The sequence below is a fragment of the Lepidochelys kempii genome, chromosome 8, assembly GCF_965140285.1.
Source record: "Lepidochelys kempii isolate rLepKem1 chromosome 8, rLepKem1.hap1, whole genome shotgun sequence".
Lineage (NCBI taxonomy): Eukaryota > Metazoa > Chordata > Testudines > Cheloniidae > Lepidochelys > Lepidochelys kempii.
Window position 1 is genome coordinate 99,720,169 of NC_136387.1, and position 17,466 is coordinate 99,737,634.

Here is a 17,466-nt window from a genome sequence, read left to right on the forward strand (position 1 = left end):
TTAAACCTTAAGCAAAGTACTGCAAACAATTCCAGGGGTGAGGTCTTTTTAGCTCTACAGTATAAAAGATTTTTTCTTCTTTTTTAAGTGATCTGTTTGGCTGTGTTTCAACAAACTGATTATCTCACTACTAATATACAGTTTTCTCACTATGTTTATTCTCAACACAACTCTGCATTGCTTTGTTCAGTGGGAAGGTTTTTGTTTTATTTATTTTTTTTGTTTAAAAAGCTGGGTCTGTTTCTCCATTGATATGTTGGGAATTTACTGGACTAACTCCCATCAGTCACAATGATATGTAATAGGATAAATCCTCTCCATTGATGGGGAAATGAACCCTTTTGAATTTAACTTCCAAATCTGTTAGAGAATAGCTGACATTAAGACATTTGCCTAGTTCTTGAGTGCTGTGAAGATTTAGGATTTCAAGAGCAGATGCGAAAGACACATGGGACTTTTGGGGTGATAACAGAAATATCTCACTCTGATAATGTTTTTCTAGAGAGAACGAGACTGTTTGGGTTTGGTTGTTCAGATGATTCACAGTTAATGGAGAAAGAAGTGAAATTTTTAAAACAGATTTTTAGGGAAAGGCTATAAACACAGAATAGTAAGGGGCTGCTTCTGAGTCTGCATGCAAACAAAGAAAAGGAAGGATAATCTACTTTAGAGATCTTTTGAAAGGAATGCTCAAATCCTTCAAGAATGCAGGTCACCACTTCAGGGGACCTTAGACTACTACATGGTACAGACTGTCTAGTATCTACTTTGGTGCAGTACACAGTTAAGGGGAAAGAACTCTGTTCATATAGGTAGCATATCCTGCATCAGAGAAGGGTGGTTTTTTTTATACCTTGGTTTTCAGAATCCCTGCCACATTAAAATTGTGCTGATGGCTTCAGACCTTCATAAATCTGTAGATAAAAGATCATGTAAAGCCTTTTTTATCTCATGTTTCATGCCAATCAATTGTTAAAAGTACTGCTACCCTTGACAGAGCTGGGGTTTTGTTTAGAAATATATTTTGCTGCCGATAAAGCTTGTTAAAAATGAATAAGACCAATCATTAGTACATACTAACTGGCAAATAAGTAGTCAGCTACAGTTACATGAAAATAGCCCAGGTCTATCTCACTGCTCCTTCTAACAACTCACAGCAGACACCATTCTCTGTTTGTGGTGTACTAGTAATTACGTTCTTGCTGGCTAGATTTAGAGTTTTGTTGCCAGGGCCCAAGCACCATGTAGCAAGTGTTTTGGTAATGAATAAAGACGGAAATCAGCAGCAACCTGAGAGCTAGCTGAATGAGACAATCTGGCCGACACTGAGGGGGTCCTGCTGGCTTACTCAGATGGGCAGCAGGCAGGGATGAGATAATTGATAGGAAAGGGTAATGAAAGGAAAGAGAGGGGGGAGGGGACAGAATAGAGAACAGATTTAGAAAATAGACAAAGATTTTGACCTTAAAGCTAATAGGCTTCTTAGGATAATATTTTATAAAGACCAGAATGAAATGAACTGGCAGTAATAAATCAGTATAAAGTAATCCTATAAGGGGCGGTAGGAAATCCCCCTTTGCAGATCTTAGATAATTTCTAGTAAATGAGATATAATCGTTGACAACGGTCATTCATGTCTTATGTGTGGGTTCCATGGTATCACAATATTCTGTTTTATTTCTTATTTATGCACAGCTTTCCAAAACAAATCAGCCAGGTTTTCAAAAGCAGAGGGAAAGTGGGAGGAAATTAAAAGGATATCTAAAGAGGTACGATGTGGAAAAATGAATGTTGATTGCTTAAGCTGGAAGGGTTTTGTGCTCAGGGAAACTGGGGCCTGATCCAACGCCTATTAAAGTCAGTTGTAAGAGTTCCACTGGCTTTTAAGGTGTTTGGATCGGGTAGCTTGACTCTGTAGAACTAAAAGAATATGCATCGCACAACCACTATAACTGTAAGAAAATCCTAAAAACAAAAAAATGATATGATTGCCATCATTTGGGACAAGAAGCAGCCAACTCCAACAATTTCTAAGGTTTAAAAATAAAGATAAATAGACATTGTAACTTTCCGTGCATAGAAGTCTTTCTTTTCTGGGACTGAACTTTGAACAACCTGATTATTCCCTCAGTCTTCACTTGGCAGCAAGAACATCCTGCTGAAATCCTCAAGCACTTAATTCAAGAATCTCATGAGTCAAAAGGGTCAGAATTTGTGGAGGAGAGATGTGTCTCCTTAGCTGTCACTTTGCATCCTGTCACTGTCAGATGTGCCCACCTATCCTTCACACACACACACACTATTCCTGAAATATTAGCATTTTAGTTCCACAGGTTCTCTAATTTTTCTTTGCAGGTGGCAGAGGAGGTCAGAAAGTCAACGTTGAAACATGAACCAAGGAGAGATGTTTGACCACTTGGTACTTTGTGACAGGATCCTTTAGACTGTCTTTCAGGACATATTATTCCTCAATATCTGTTATCTCCCTCAACCAGGTTTTCAGGTTTCTTTATAAAAATCCATATAGTTGCTTGTTCTTTTCTCTGAAATAGACTGATTTCCTGTCCTGCTACTAATGTTCCCTCTAATTTTTGACAGGCTGTGTGTGCAAAAAATTTCTTCTGTTCAAACTGTTGTGCTTCTGTGCAAATGTTTGTGCACGCGGTGTTTCGCCGTGTGCACAGGGTTTAGGATCTGTGTGCGCACACACACATGCACAGCATAGAGATATCAGTGCCTGCTACAGGTCATTTCCTTCAGGCTGTCATGAAATACATGGCTCTAAAGAGGGCCCATGGTAATCTTATTCACTCTTCTGTAAATTCCTTCATGAGTGTTCCTGTCACCATGCTACTGTGGCAGTAATCCTCTCAAAACTAAGCAGTGTTGGATTGGGGCATACTTGCATAAGAGACCTCAAAACAACATTTGGATTTTGAAGGCTAGTGATTCAATAATTAGTGCTCTTCTTTCTCAATCGGGATTAACTCAGCAGCCAAGCCCAGTGCACTGTAACAGAGAACTACACAATTCAGCACAATAGGTAGATAAATTACAAAATCAATTTTCTCTTCTATGAGAATCATAACTTTCAAGTAGAGGCTTGTAAGATACAAAACTACAATATTTAATGTACTAAAAATTTCATAATGTTTAAAAACCAAGCCTTCAGTGAATTCAGAAAACTAAGTTTATTACAGTAGGGCAAAATCCTCCACTGCAGTCCATAAAATAGATTTCTTATTCACACTGGCTTCCTGTTGTATATTATTCACAAAGCATTTTCACCAACTTCATCTTTTGACTTTCCACATACGAGGAAGTGCAGGATACGCAGCAGAGATTGGTCTCTGCAGATAGGGAATCTGCAAAGTAGATCAGAGGGGAGAACTTTATTCATTGTCAGCTCAGCTGATGTCAGTTGGCATTGTTCCATTGAGTTCTGTGACTTGACTTCATTTAGTTCACTCCATTGACTTCAAAGGAGCTGGGGTGATTTACACCAGCTAAGGATCTGGTCCTTACCATTTAATTTGCTCAGGAGATGATAGAACGTCTTTAGAAATGGAATCTGCAGTGTAATTAATGAGAACTGATGCTTAAGGTTGGATCCTTTCCCAATAGCCAGTTTGCAGCAGTAAACATTATGGACCAAGGACTGCTATCATTTGTTATGCCAAACTCCCATTGACCTCCAACAGGAGTTCCACATGCAGAATGATAGCAGGATATAGCTCCATTATTTCTTGAAAAGGTCAGCATTTTGACAAACGTGGATGAAGTTGTCTTTTTCATAGCTGACAGGTAACTTGGCTTAGTGTGGGCATAGAATCTCACCATGATAATAAAAATCTGGCATGCCTGCCATTGTACACCTCATTGTGGCTAACCAGGAGTTCTTATCCCTGTTTGTTTTATGGCTAAAATTCAGACTTTCTGAACTAGACATTTGTACTGGAGGCATCAGTAGCCCCAGTTAGAAGATAATGTAGGCAGCCCTGACCAAAAAATATTAACCATTTATATTGACATTAAAGATTCAGTGTTGGACTGTCTCGTGCTCCATGCACAAAGCAATGAGGAATTCCTTTAGATCGAAGCTTTTTGGCCTTCAGAGGTAGTGGTAGTGTAACCAGCACTTACTGAACAGTGATTCAGAGAAGGTCAATGTGAGACCCCCTTTTCTCACTAGTCACTTACCACCAACAGTCACTCCCTCAGCTTCTACCACTTTCTAGCCAGGACTGGCCAGACAAGAAGCATGCTGGAGTTGTGGTTATTTACTGCCATTGCTCTGGTTCTGCTTCACCTACCTTTTCTTATGGACTCGTACACTTTAAAGACAGAAGGGACTGTCATGATCATCTAGTCTGACCTCCAGCACCTCAAGGCCACACAGTCTCACCCACCCACCCCGTAATAGACCCATAACCTCTGACAGTGTCATGGGAATATTTTCTTGATCTCACAGCTTTTCTGGCAGTCCTGCTAAATTTCCTTCTGTTGTTGTTGGTCTGCCTGTTTTTCAGTGGTCCAGGTGAAACAGGCTCTGGGGTCAGTATCTTGCTCCTCCATAAATACCTTGTGACCATCGGGGATAGAGAGTTGTGGGGAAAACCATCTGTTTGGAAGCCAGTCTTTCTGTCAGTGTCAGGATCTCAAGGTACTTAGTATGTTCCTTCTCAGGATGCTTGGCCTCAGCAACAGCAGCAGAAGCCAAAGGGTCTGTGCTCCCTTTCTATGAACTCCAGAAGCAGGAAAGTTTTCCACAGGCTGCCGAGCATTTCCAACAGCTCTCAGAGGTTCCCTTTCACAGGGACACTTCAGATACTTTATTGCAGTTGGCCCTTGGTCACATGAGATCTCAGCACTGCTCATTGTGATTTATGAAATCCAGTTTCCAGAAAAACCTTCTAGATCCACTCCCATAAGAATTTTCTATAGCTCTGGATGAAAGTCTAAAGGAAATCCAGTAATGCACCCCCACCACATGCACACACGTGCCTCGCCCAAGCCCTTGGCAAAGAAGATCAGTAAGAAAAGGGGAGTATTCCATACTTCCTGATACCCAGAAGCTCAGGAGGCATCAGGCACATCTTGGATCTCAGAGGCATGACTCTTATCAGGTCAAAGAACATTTCAGAATAGTCTCCCTGGGATCCATCTTGCCTTTTCTATGGGAAAGAGACTGCCCACATGCTTTGAACCTTGCCACTATTGACAGGGACATACGGATAACCACATGTATCATAGTTTCATAATAGAGGAACAATACCCATTTTATATAGGCTAGTGCTGTTGCCATGATAGCATTTGTGTCCTACATGCAGAGTCTCAAGAGTGCATGAATTCCCTTGCCTAAGTGATTGGCTGATGAAAAACACCACCACAAAATAGGTGCGTGAATTAATCAGTCCATGTCACCAGCAGACTTCTGGAGTCATTAGGATTAATAGTAAAAAAAATATAGTCCCAGTTTGTCACTTGGAGACAACTGGAATATGTATTAGATTATCTAGGGATGGTTAAACTGAAAGCCTTCTTGTATCACTACCACACGTTTGGGGGGGATTGTCTTTAGGTACCCTTCTCTCTGGCTTCATCTTCACAGGGCACTTTGGTTTACAGGGGGACCTATCTCCCTGCAATTAACTTTGCATGGGACTATGTTTTAAATTCAATAAATCAGGAATTGACATTGGTGCAGAAAGCAACAGGCCACTTACGTGTGATGTAGCTCACCGGAGCACACAACAACAATGCTCTGTGTTCTGTACTGCTTGTCTGATGGTTTCCAGGTGAGCTTTAAAGCTCTAAGTGGATGGAAATTTGCTTACTCAAGATACCATGTTGCAGTCCGTGTCCTACTGCCATAGCTGGGACTGGCAGAGGCATTTGAACTGGAGCCTACTCAGTTTAAAAGAAGGGGCAACTGCTGGCAGGACAGTCACCAGCAGGGACCCTTAACTTTGGAAATTGTTCCTCTCCTTGTTCTGAAGTAGCTTGGAGTTGTTGACGTTGGGAGGCATACTGTAAGGCTCATCTATTTACTCAAGCTTTGGGAGAATGCGGTGGACAATAAGGGTTAGTATGTATGGGTGAGAAGAGTTATTGTTTGGGTTTAACTATTTCTGGTGCGTTATTTTACTTACATGGCAAGGCTGTGTTTTTTCCCATTATACAAAGCAGATTATTATAGTAACTACTTTGGTGGCTTCTGTGTGGATTTCCTTTTGGAAAACAATGATCCTATCATCTCTAAATCACCAGTGTGACTCATGCTAAGTGCCTGAATCATTTTTATTACACTGTTGATGATTAGTGATCACCAACTTGGGAAAAGTCCAGTTTGGGTCATCCTTTATTCTGCATCTTTTATGTTGACTGAATCTTGTATTTCAGAAACATGGCCAGTTAGATATTTTAATGAGTTGAAAGAAATATATTCTGTCTAAGGCTACATCTCCATTGTGAGCTAGGGGTGTGTAATTCCCAGCTCAGATAGACATACTCATGCTAGCTCAATGAGAGCTCATACGAGTATAAACTGCAGCATAGCTGCAGTAGCATGGGCAATGGCAGCTGGGGCCGTGCCAAGTACAAAGCCACCTGAACCCCATCAGTACAGTAAGCTGTGCTCCTGCCCATGCTACTCATGGTAGCTCGATGTCTCTGTGAGCTGGGAATCACATCCTACATCCTAGAATAGACACAGCCTAAATGATACCCAGCCAAGAATGAAAAGCAAAATGTTCACATTTGACTCAATAATGCTAGAGTGTGGTGGCTTTAAAGGTGTATCAGATTAGCAGTATATTAAATCAGAGAATTAAATAAGGCGCTTGCTTAGCTAACTGAAATACACTTCGGAAATTTAAATGATTGAAACACTGCATTTTTATGGGATTAACTACGTCTCTGAAACAAAAGAGAACTGCACTGGGGAACAAGTAAGGTCAAAACACTTTAGTTTATTCCAGTGTAGCTTGACTGGGATGAGTTCATTTTACAAACATTTCTCTCTTGGTTTTGCAAGGGATTGGAGAATAACAGATAGTAAATTAGTGGATTTAGTGGCAGGTTGTTAGTAGCATGGCATTAATTATGTGGCATGCCACTTTTTTCTAAATTGTAGTATTAATACATTATGTTTTACAAGATTTTTTATTTTGATAGGACACATTAAAATGTAATCTTACAACTTTTTAACAAAGCTCTTTGAAGGTTTGCTTTGTTTTTTCATCCTCCGAATTTGGTACCATACCTTAGCTACTCTTTATTATTAAGGGGAATTTATTTATTTAGTCTACTATAAGGTCAACAAATATCAGATCAGCTTTGGTTAGATAGCTAAGAAATAATCATATGATTTTCCAGTGCCCTTTGATGCATATTGTAACAGGGCAGCCTGAACCTTTAAGGGCCAGCCAACCCTGTTTAATTAGCCCTGCCCTGCTCTGCTACACCTGTGGGGTGTTGGACTTAGAGAAAGAAAGCGTAGCACCTGGAATTGAGGGCTGCTGGTGAAGGGAAGCAGACAGGCTACTCCTGTGTGTCTTGGGCTAGGAACTGTCTGAAGGCTGCAGCCTGCCAGAGGCTGTTGGTAGGAGGTAGAAACGGCCTGGATTGTCAGCTTGAGTGGAGCCCAGGAACCAGTAAGACAAGCTGTTGTTGCTGGGGCCTGGCTTCAAGGAATGGGTGCTGAAGGCTCAGACCAGTGGAGCTGAAGCTTCTTTCATGTTGGTGCTGCTTGTGGTCATGGGTTAAGGGACTCTGTTACCCTAGAAGGGATGAGAACATAAATGTGACCTGGCTGGAGAACCAAGTCAGCACCCAGACCACAAGAGCCCTGAGGAAGAAAGTGAGGTGTAGAGACTGCAATGCCAAGTTTTGCCATGTGGGGTGCACTGGGATGGTGAGTCTTGCACACACACATATGACTAGGTCATTGAAGAGGGACAGTTTCAAATGGAAAACCTTGTATATATCAATTTCAACCAATATCACCTTGTTCTGATTTATAGTTGCACCTGCAACTGCTACTATAGTGAAACTGACAGCATCCTCTTTTTAAAGATTTGTAACTTGGCAGTAACATTAAAAACATTGGCATTACTGGGACTTTATGCAAATGTAGGAGCCTACCCAAAGCTTATCATTGCAGAACTGTTGCTTTGCTTTGGGTCTGGGTGGGATCGAACCTGGGACCTTTGAAGCTTAGTGTATGAGCTGCTACTGCATGAGCTAAAAGCCACAAAGCTCTTAACTAAGGCTGTAGCAGATTTATTAATCTCTAAGTGGTTTAGGTACCACTAGAGGGGGACAGAGCACCACACTCAGCAGGCATGGATTACATTGGCGTTAGTGTCTGGTTAAGACTGCATGAGATCTTGCTAAATGCTGTCAGTGGCACAGAAGCCAGTGACATAGTGAAAGCAAGGAGGACTAAAGATGAGACAGATTTTGGTAATCCAAGTCATGCTGAGCAGTACTTTGTTCTGTGCATAGTCCCTTTGGAAAACTAAGACATTGTTCAGTGTGAATAAGGATGGCAAAATCAGTGTCTGAAGAATCCAAAGGCTCACATGGAACATTTTGGTCAAAATATTCTAAGCTATATCCTATTTAAACCATTCACAATATTGCTGCATAAGTGCTAACTTTCACATGTTTCCTTACCTAGATCTAGTTAAATCTTTGTACCTCAGTATATGCTAACTATCATAAATATTCATACTCCCAAATAAAATAGTGTTGGAATTAAATGAAATCCTATTTTAACCACTACATTGCTCTGATCTACACCGTGTTTGCAAAACAAACTAATATCCCCCACCGAAAAACAAACCAAAAACCCTATAGTAGATTCTGAAACCCAAGTCTTGCATGCTATTGAAATCAGTGGGACTGTTTCCATTAGTTAGGCAATAGGGTCTTGGCCCTTTGTTTGTGATTACACATTCTGTGCGTGTGTGGTCTGTTAGACTGAAGGTTATAATAAAATTAAACTACTGGATCAGCAAGGGAGCATGATTACATTTGCTTTTGAAGGATAAAGTGAAACATTTCTATTTCTCTCTGGTATATGTAGGCCGCTTAATGGAAATAATTTGTGTGTATCCGGGGGGGAAAAAAAGGCTGAGAGCATGCTCCACTATGGAAAGAAAATTCCACTCTTGACTAAAAAACAAAATAAGAAATGTCGCCTGATGCCTCCTCGCACACACCAGATCTCAGAAACCAAAATCTATAAACTGTTCCTCCTGTCCCCTTCCAACCAACAGTTAGTGACTACGTGGTAGGAACAAAAGTTATTCTATATGAATATCTCTCAATAAAGTCCTGTTTCCTTTTGTGCTTGACTAAATGGGATTGTAGGATAACACAATGCTTTCTCCCAAAGTAAAATCAAGTTCATTCAGGCTTTTCTTGTATGTGCTTAAACATTCATCCAGCACTGTTTATCTGTAGGACATAACAAGAGCATACTTTAGAAAACATGTATTACGAGGCAGCTCATTATTGAAGCTGATATTCTGTAATAACAGTTACCTCCTATAGGGCATGAGCCAAAATTCGTAGTAATTACTGGAAATACTCCTATTGGCTTCAGTGGACATTGGATCAGTCCAACAGCACTTTTCATTCAAGCATCTCCAAGAGTCTCGCAAACATTAATGAATTAAGTAAATAGTAAAAGATAAATAGTATAAAATCCATTATATTGATGGGTGAACTGAGCCACAGCAGGCTAGATTCATAAGGATTTAGGTGCCAACTGCCAGAATTATGCTCCACTGGGTTCACAAAAACCTCTCTCATTTTCCACCAAACCCTGTAAGCCCCTAAACTCATTTGGTGCTAGGGTTGCCAGGCTTCTGTTTTTTGACCAGAATGCCTGATCAAAAAGGGACCCCGGTGCTGACCGGGCCATTAAAAGTCCAGTTGGCCACCCGCAGTGGTGCATGGTGCAACTCTGCATGGCTCCCAGGAAGCTGCCGGCATCTCCCTCTGGTTCCTAGGTGCAGGAGCAGCCATGGGGGCTCCACATACTGCCTGAGCACTGGCTCTGCAGCTCCCATTCGCCGAGAACTGCCGCCAGTGGGAGCTGCGGGGGCAGCCCCTGCAGGCACGGGCAGTACAGAGCCACCTGGCTGCTCCTACACCTAGGAGCCGGAGGGAGATGCCAACAGCTTCCCACGAGCTTCCATGAGGTAAGTCTCTCCCGAAGCCTGCACCCCAGACCCCCTCCCATGTGCCAACCCCTTGTCCCAGCCCTGAGCCTCCTCCTGCACCAAAACTCCCTCCTAGAGCCCTCACCCCACACCCCCTCCCACACCCTGAGCCACCTCCTGCACTCTGAATCTCTCGGCCCCAGCCCATAGCCCCCTCCTGCACCCCAAACCCCTCATCTCCAGTCCCACCCCAGAGCCTGCATCCCTTGCTGGAGCCCTCACCCCCTCTCATACCCCAACCCCTGGCCCCAGCCTGGAGCCCCTCCCACAACTTGAACTCCTCATTTCTGGGCCCAGTCCAAAGCGCGCATCTCCAGCCCAGAGCTCGTACCCCCTCCAACACCCCAACCTCCGGCCCCAGCCCCCTCCCACACCCTGAACTCCTCATTTCTGGCCCCACCCCAGAGCCTGCACCCCAAGCCGGAGCCCGCACCCCAAAACCCTGCCCCAGCCTGGTGAAAGTGAACAAGTGAGTGAGGGTGGGGGAGAGCAAGCGATGGAGTAAGGGGGAAAGGAGTGAACAGGGGCATGGCCTCAGAGAAGGGGCAGGGCTTGGCCTTGGGGAGGGGCAGTGCAAGGGTGCTCAGTTTTCTGAAAATAGCAAGTTGGCAACCCGACTTGGTGCCTAAATTTTTTCAGTAAATATTCCCTAAGTGCCTATGTTTCTGCCTCTGTGCATGTGTACTGCAGCCCCCACACCAGGCATCCAGGTGCCTAAACCCCAGAATTGTTCAGAAATCAGGAAAATGATAGGTGGTTCTTCCACCTAACTTGCCTGCAGGGCCTGCTCTGGTAGGCATGCGCAGAGCTGTTCTACTTTGGATGAATAATTTTAAAAAGTCATTGGAAAAGGGGGACTAGATCCTAGGTCTCCCACGGGAGTGCTCCAACAACCAGGCTATAGAGTCATTCAAGCTTGTGCTCTCGCTTTGTGGCCCAGTGATTCTTTCATTATTTATTCACAGTGGTACAGCTTCCGTAGGAGAGGCTGAGGGAGCCCCCACCTCAGAATATCCCATAGGTCAGTGAGTAGGGAACTCAGGTGGCATAGCCCTGTTCAAATCCCTTCTCCCCCTTAGGCAGAGGGAGGACTTGAACTCAGGGGTCTCCATGTCCCAGATGAGTACTCTGACCACTGGGCTAAAAGTTGAGGGGTCCTCCTCCTCCCGCAAGCTTCTTGCAAAAGTGGCATGGGCCCCTCACACCAAGAGGGGTTTGCAGATGAGAATGCCAACAGGGACATGTCTCCCTGCAGCTTGGATATAGGCATCAAACTCCCTGAGAGGGAGGAGGCTTAAGACACACCCCTCACCTTGGCATCTACCATCAGCTAGCTTAGGTAAGGAGCCAACTATTCTGGCTTTTGTGAATCCCATTCTGAGGTGTCCATCTCTCCCCATTCATTGCTTAGGGAGCCTGGATGATAACTCAGGCTTTGTGAATCCCAGTGATTTTCTAGGCCCCTAAAAGTTTGGTATGGCAATGCTCAGCATCACCATGCTTATGTTTTTGAGAATCTGGCCCAGAGAGATCTGACTTGCCTAGGGTTAATCAGTGATGTAATTGATCTGGGAATAGACCCCAAGTTGTAACTCTTTGTCTTCTTCAATAACCACTAGACCATATTCACATAACCAAACATAGTGTTTTATATCTGGACCAAATCATATGCAAAAGGCAGCTATGAATGTTGCATTTCAGGCAAAGGGAAGATTCTCATTTTATTTAGTCTTAAAGGAGTGAGATGTCCTCAGTACATAATTAAATTGAATGACTGTCTAATACATTTTGAGATCATTTAACTGAGTTACATGTTTTCTCCCAGCCCTCTTTATTTCCTCTCCTAAGTCCTGTTACAATTTTAGTATCAGTTTATCTGTTTCTTGGGGGGAGAAGCATAAGCCACTCAAAAGCCCTCCCTAAGTATACTCACATAAAATAACCTTTCTAGTATATCACTTGCTCTTAACCATACAGTTGAAATCATTTTCATCATTTTGGGGGGTTTCTCTTAAACTATGACCAGAAGAAATAAAAAACACTTATAAAAATGTCAATTCAGTTTTCTCCTTCTATTCAAATGATTCCTCAAAGAATATCCTAAAATATCTTTAGCCTAAGTCAGCTCCTTCCCTCACCAATGCTTCTTTACACTGCTCTGGATGCATGAAGAGACCTTAAAGTAGGTATGAAGTTGACCCTAAGGCTGTAATTTAAAACACCACCACCACCATCTGGGGTGGGGTTTGAGATAGGAATGGAAAGATTCTCATAGCTTACAAACAAAAATATACTGATGATTATTTTGGTGTAAGAAGTGGGTCTGGAATGGCAGGGAGAGGATGGTTAAACCTCCTCTGCAGCACTGGAAACCAAAACACAGTGGGGAAAGATTTCAAGGTCATAAAGGGCAGTTAGGTGTCCAACTCCCATTGAAAGTAAATGGAACTTGAGTGCCAACTCCCACTGTGACTTTGAAAATCTCCTCCTTTAGCACCATGCTACTGCATGAGTAGCAGAAGGTGAAACTTCCTTGAGTGGAAATATGGTCCAGTGTTTAGAATAGCCTGGGATTCAGGAGGGGATTGGACTAGATGACCTCCTGAGGTCTCTTCCAATCCTAAAGATTCTAGGATTCTAGGATGCTGGTTAAATTCCCTATTATGTTGGACCTTAGCAGTGTGAACATTGTGGCATTGGCAGCAGTTTAGACTATCTGCTTGAGTCCAAGCCCTGCCTGACCCCTGGGGTCTGAGCTTGGGCAGCTAGCCCAGCTCACCACATATGCCACAACATCCATACTGCTATTTTTAGCATACTAGCTTGAGCTTAGCTAGTGCAAGTCTCTCTACCCATGCTGGGAATCACACCTCCCAGCAGCAGTGCAGACATACCCTTAGTCTCCCTGGTAGTCAGTTTCATCTGTAATTAATTATTATTATTTATATTGTGGTAGCACCTAGGAGCCCCAGTTATGCACCAGGACCCAACTGTGATAGGATCTGTATAAACACAGACTAAAAAAGAGTTCATGTTCCAAAGAGCTTACAATCTACATATCTGTAAAATGGGGATAACAGCACTTTCCCAGTCATAGGGACATTGTAAGGATAAATACATTATATACAGTGAGGTGCTAAGATACTACAAAAATGGGGGGCAAGATAAGTATCTAACAAGTACTTACGAGTTTACACTTGTCCAAGCTGAGTAAAATGGATAAAATAAACAGAGACCAAGAATACTGAAAATCTATGTTTTAATTATCGAAGGTGTTACCAATAAATCAGGAATGGACTCTTCAAAATATATATTTATTTTGACAATATCCCTTTGAGATCATGAGGTCACTTTGGATGAGGCCATCTAGCAAGGGGATATAGTTGCCTTTCAGTGCTATTCATCCTTTTTTAATTTTAATTTTTAATTTTATTTGTTAAAGAAGTGGACGTTTAGGTTTTTGCTGTACTTGCTGTATTAGGTTCATACCTAATATCGGGGAGGGAGAAGAACCTGTTTACAAATGTACTTCACAGTATCATGCAAGGGTCTGATTGGCTGAGTGCCTACTGAAGTCAGTAGAAAGACTTCCATTGACCTCAGTGGGCTTTTAAACAGGGTTCTGTAATGTATACTAGCATCCTTTTAAACACATAGTGATGAAACTTACATTTTCATGCATTAGGTTAGTCTGAAGAATTACATCACTCTTGGGACCTGGAGGGTGGGAGTAAAGCACATTAAAAATAAACCAAGGAGGCATTTTTCTATGGTCTGCAACAGTAGATTCCTTGTAAGTAGGGGCAACTCGTTCAAATAAAATACAAACCAATCATTTTTCATTGTTCTGCACTGCACTTTAGCCAGGAATGGAAGCAAAAAATACCACAAGAAAAGCTGTTTTCATGGCCTCTCTCACCTGAATGAAATAAGACTTAGAAATCTCAGAAAGAGCCTGTTTTCATGTTTCCTGTATTCCACAGCAAAGAGGTTTAGAGAAGAGGAATCCCCCTCAATTCCATCACTGTTTTTGGTTTGTACTGTATGTGAAATGCAAATTTTGTGTGTGGGGAATGATGATGTGCTACATTAAGTCTGTTGCTCATCCAAATAAGAAGCATTTGCACAACCCTATCTGACAAACAGGGAAAATGGGAAAGTGCCTTAATACTTCAGTCCAGCAAGACACCAAAGGATTTAATGCATTTTCATCGGCTTTTATATAAAACAGCATGTAGAGAGGAGCCATTCAATCTTTAAAGGGAAACAGGCACAGCTAATAGGTTTCTTTGAATATAAACATCAGTATATGTTTTTGTGGCTCAACTCAGCATATTCTGTATGGGTTGTAATTTTAAAATTAGTGGTTGGAGGGAGAGATAAGCACCATCAATAAATTAAACTGTAACCCAGCGGTTTAGTCATGAAAGGTTAAAATAAACTTGCTTGATTGATTATGAATTTTAAACAGTTTTTCTTCAATGTAATCAGTGCTCTACCAATGTCATTGCTCATTAAAGAAAAGATTTTCATTCCAACATTTGATTGAGGATGTTTTTTCTCATTTGCATTTTGCTTTCTACAGAGTAAGCATCCTGCCTTCAGAATTATTAGATTTTTTTTTCTCCCTTGTCTATCCGTAAAAACCATACACTGGGAGGGAACAGTGATTTAGGGGGATAGTCCATAAAGATTGAATGAAGATATTGACTACCGGGCCCTAATACAAACAGGGTTGTCTGATGGCCTGCCTTTGACAGAATGATGGAAGGGGGCCTGGTGGCCTACTTAGCTGCCCTTCTAATTGGCCTTTATGAATATTTAATGAAATCAAGATGAAATTCAATCAGAGCTTTTACCTGCTGAATCTTAGGGAAAATAGCAGGATATTATTAGATTTTCCTAGCCCTTGTACACAATAAAACTGTACTGAAATTTCTGTATGTTAGTCAGGTGGCTGAGATATGCTGCTTTATCCAGGGACTTGGTTTCTTCCAAAGGAATTAACCTTTTTACCACAGAAAAGCAGCACAATTTTCCATTTGCATGCATCAGTGGTATTTTATTACTGGCACAGTATAATGTTTAAGCCATAAACAAGCAACAGCTATTCCCTTTGAAAACATACCCTTGGCAGATGCTTAGTCTGTGCCAATTTGAAGCCTTTTAGGGAACTTTAAGGTCATAGAACAGTTTTTTAGACCTACATAATGTTGTTGTCTAATATTTTGTGCCACATTGGTTGATGTATGAGAGAGAATTTGCACAATCTCATTTCTCAAACATAATCTAGGTTGCATCAATAACATTACATTATAGCAATGAGGTATAAAACAGGCTGACAGGCTCCTGCTGTAGTACACTTTTACGTTCATTTAAATGTAGATTTTGTTTTTCTGAGTGTGAATGCCAGGAAAGCTTTTCACAGAGACACAATGGGCAGATTAATCTATAAATGGTAAATTCAACAGTGAAGAAGGTTTTCCCCATTTTTAGTGTTGTGAATTTTATCTTTCTCCCCCAAGATAAGCTGTTTATTCACAGAATGTTGCTTTTATGTGTATTTAGTGTCTTTTTTAAGAGAGAAAGGAGGTTGGTACTCAGAGATAAACTCACCATGTTAATATGAAGAAGTGCATGAGTAAAACTTTGACACGTGCCTACACTGGGAGGATTCAGTATTGTTCTGCAAAGCCTTGATTTCTTTTTAAAAAATTACTTTTATGAGCATCAATAATTCTCCTGTGGGTCTTAACAGTGATATCACAATGCATATAATGCATACTTGATGAGACAAAGTCAGCCTTGACAGTTATAAGAGTGGTGGAAAGCAGATATATGAACCCTAGAATGGTGAATAGGAACCCTTTCCCCTATGAACTGAAGAGGTTACCTCAGGTTAACTAGAGACACCTGAGTCCAATTAAGCGGGAGAGAGAGAATTTTGTGCTAAGGAAAAATACAGGATTGACAGCACTAATGGCTAAATTCTTTTATTTATCCACAAATCAGGTATAACACAGGTAGTCAGGGCTACACTGCCCTGTTAACTTACCCGGGGAAGGGGCCTTTATATGGGTGATATATAGTTCAATCTCCATGTCCACTAATCGTTCACCTCACTGCTAAGACTAACAGAAAAGGTGTCAATTGTGGTGGTGTTTTCTGTGATGTGAACACTTCTCAATGCCCACGTTATCCTGGTGGTTTCCTCATGTGTGAAAGGTAGAGGTAGCTTGCATCCTTATGTCTATAGGAAAAACTAATCTGTACTAAGCAGTAAAACTCAATATGCATTCCACATAATTTCTTAGTTAAACTACACAAAAAATATCTTTCCTTTCCCTCCAAAATCGCATGTGAAGTTTTCTTTAAAAGGGCCATGAATATTAACTTCTCAAATTTACCTTGAGCATATTGAATGAATATGATCACATAGATGCCAGACAGATTGAAGACTGGCTATAATGCCGTTGACATAAATGAGATTGCTCATTTAATCACAAGCTTCAGAGGTGACAATTAAAAAAAGTCTTTAGAGTTCTACAATAATGATTGGTTGTAAACAAAGGAAATATTGATACATTTAGGGCAAGATTTTCAGAGAGAAAGGTGTTGCCTGCTTTCTTGGATGGGATTCATATGAGATATTAGTTTTTGTACAGTGAAAACCACTTTCGTGAGTAATGGGTGTTCTGAACAACTATTAAGAGCTCATTTCTGTGCTCCAGTCCATAGAATATCAAAGATGACATTGCATCTTGATTTCATACGAGTCTGCACTGATGTTTTTTGGAGTTTCATCCAGCTCATGCTCTTACACAAAACCGCAGCAATATTACAGTAGAATGGACCATGTGACAATCAGATGCATCAGTCTGTTGGTAAAAGAGAAGGTGAGGTTACCAGTAAAGTTCTGTGTGAGAATGAGACTTGGATGAATTTGGGGTATGTACTGGGGTTTGATGTCTCCTGGAGATAGACTGTTTTACTGACAGAATCAGAGGTATGCAAAACTGGCAAGCTATGCTCTTTTCCCATACTATAAAGGTTTTGGGTGGGTGAGATTTTGTGGCAGTGAGTTCCACTGGTTGCCTATGTGGGATGAGTCCTGATTCAGCCTCAACTGTCACCAAATAAAGTTTTGTGAGTGTTATACACAGAATATAATTCTACCATTATTTGTCTGAGGGAACTTCAAATACCTGTACTGACAGATAAGCAAGAGACC

General features: G+C 41.5%; 1 protein-coding gene across 1 annotated transcript in view; it reads left to right on the plus strand.

Annotated features, from left to right (window-relative positions):
- AGBL4 (AGBL carboxypeptidase 4) overlaps positions 1-17,466 on the plus strand; it is a 1,393,122-nt gene that overhangs the window by 693,507 nt on the left and 682,149 nt on the right. The window lies entirely within an intron of this gene.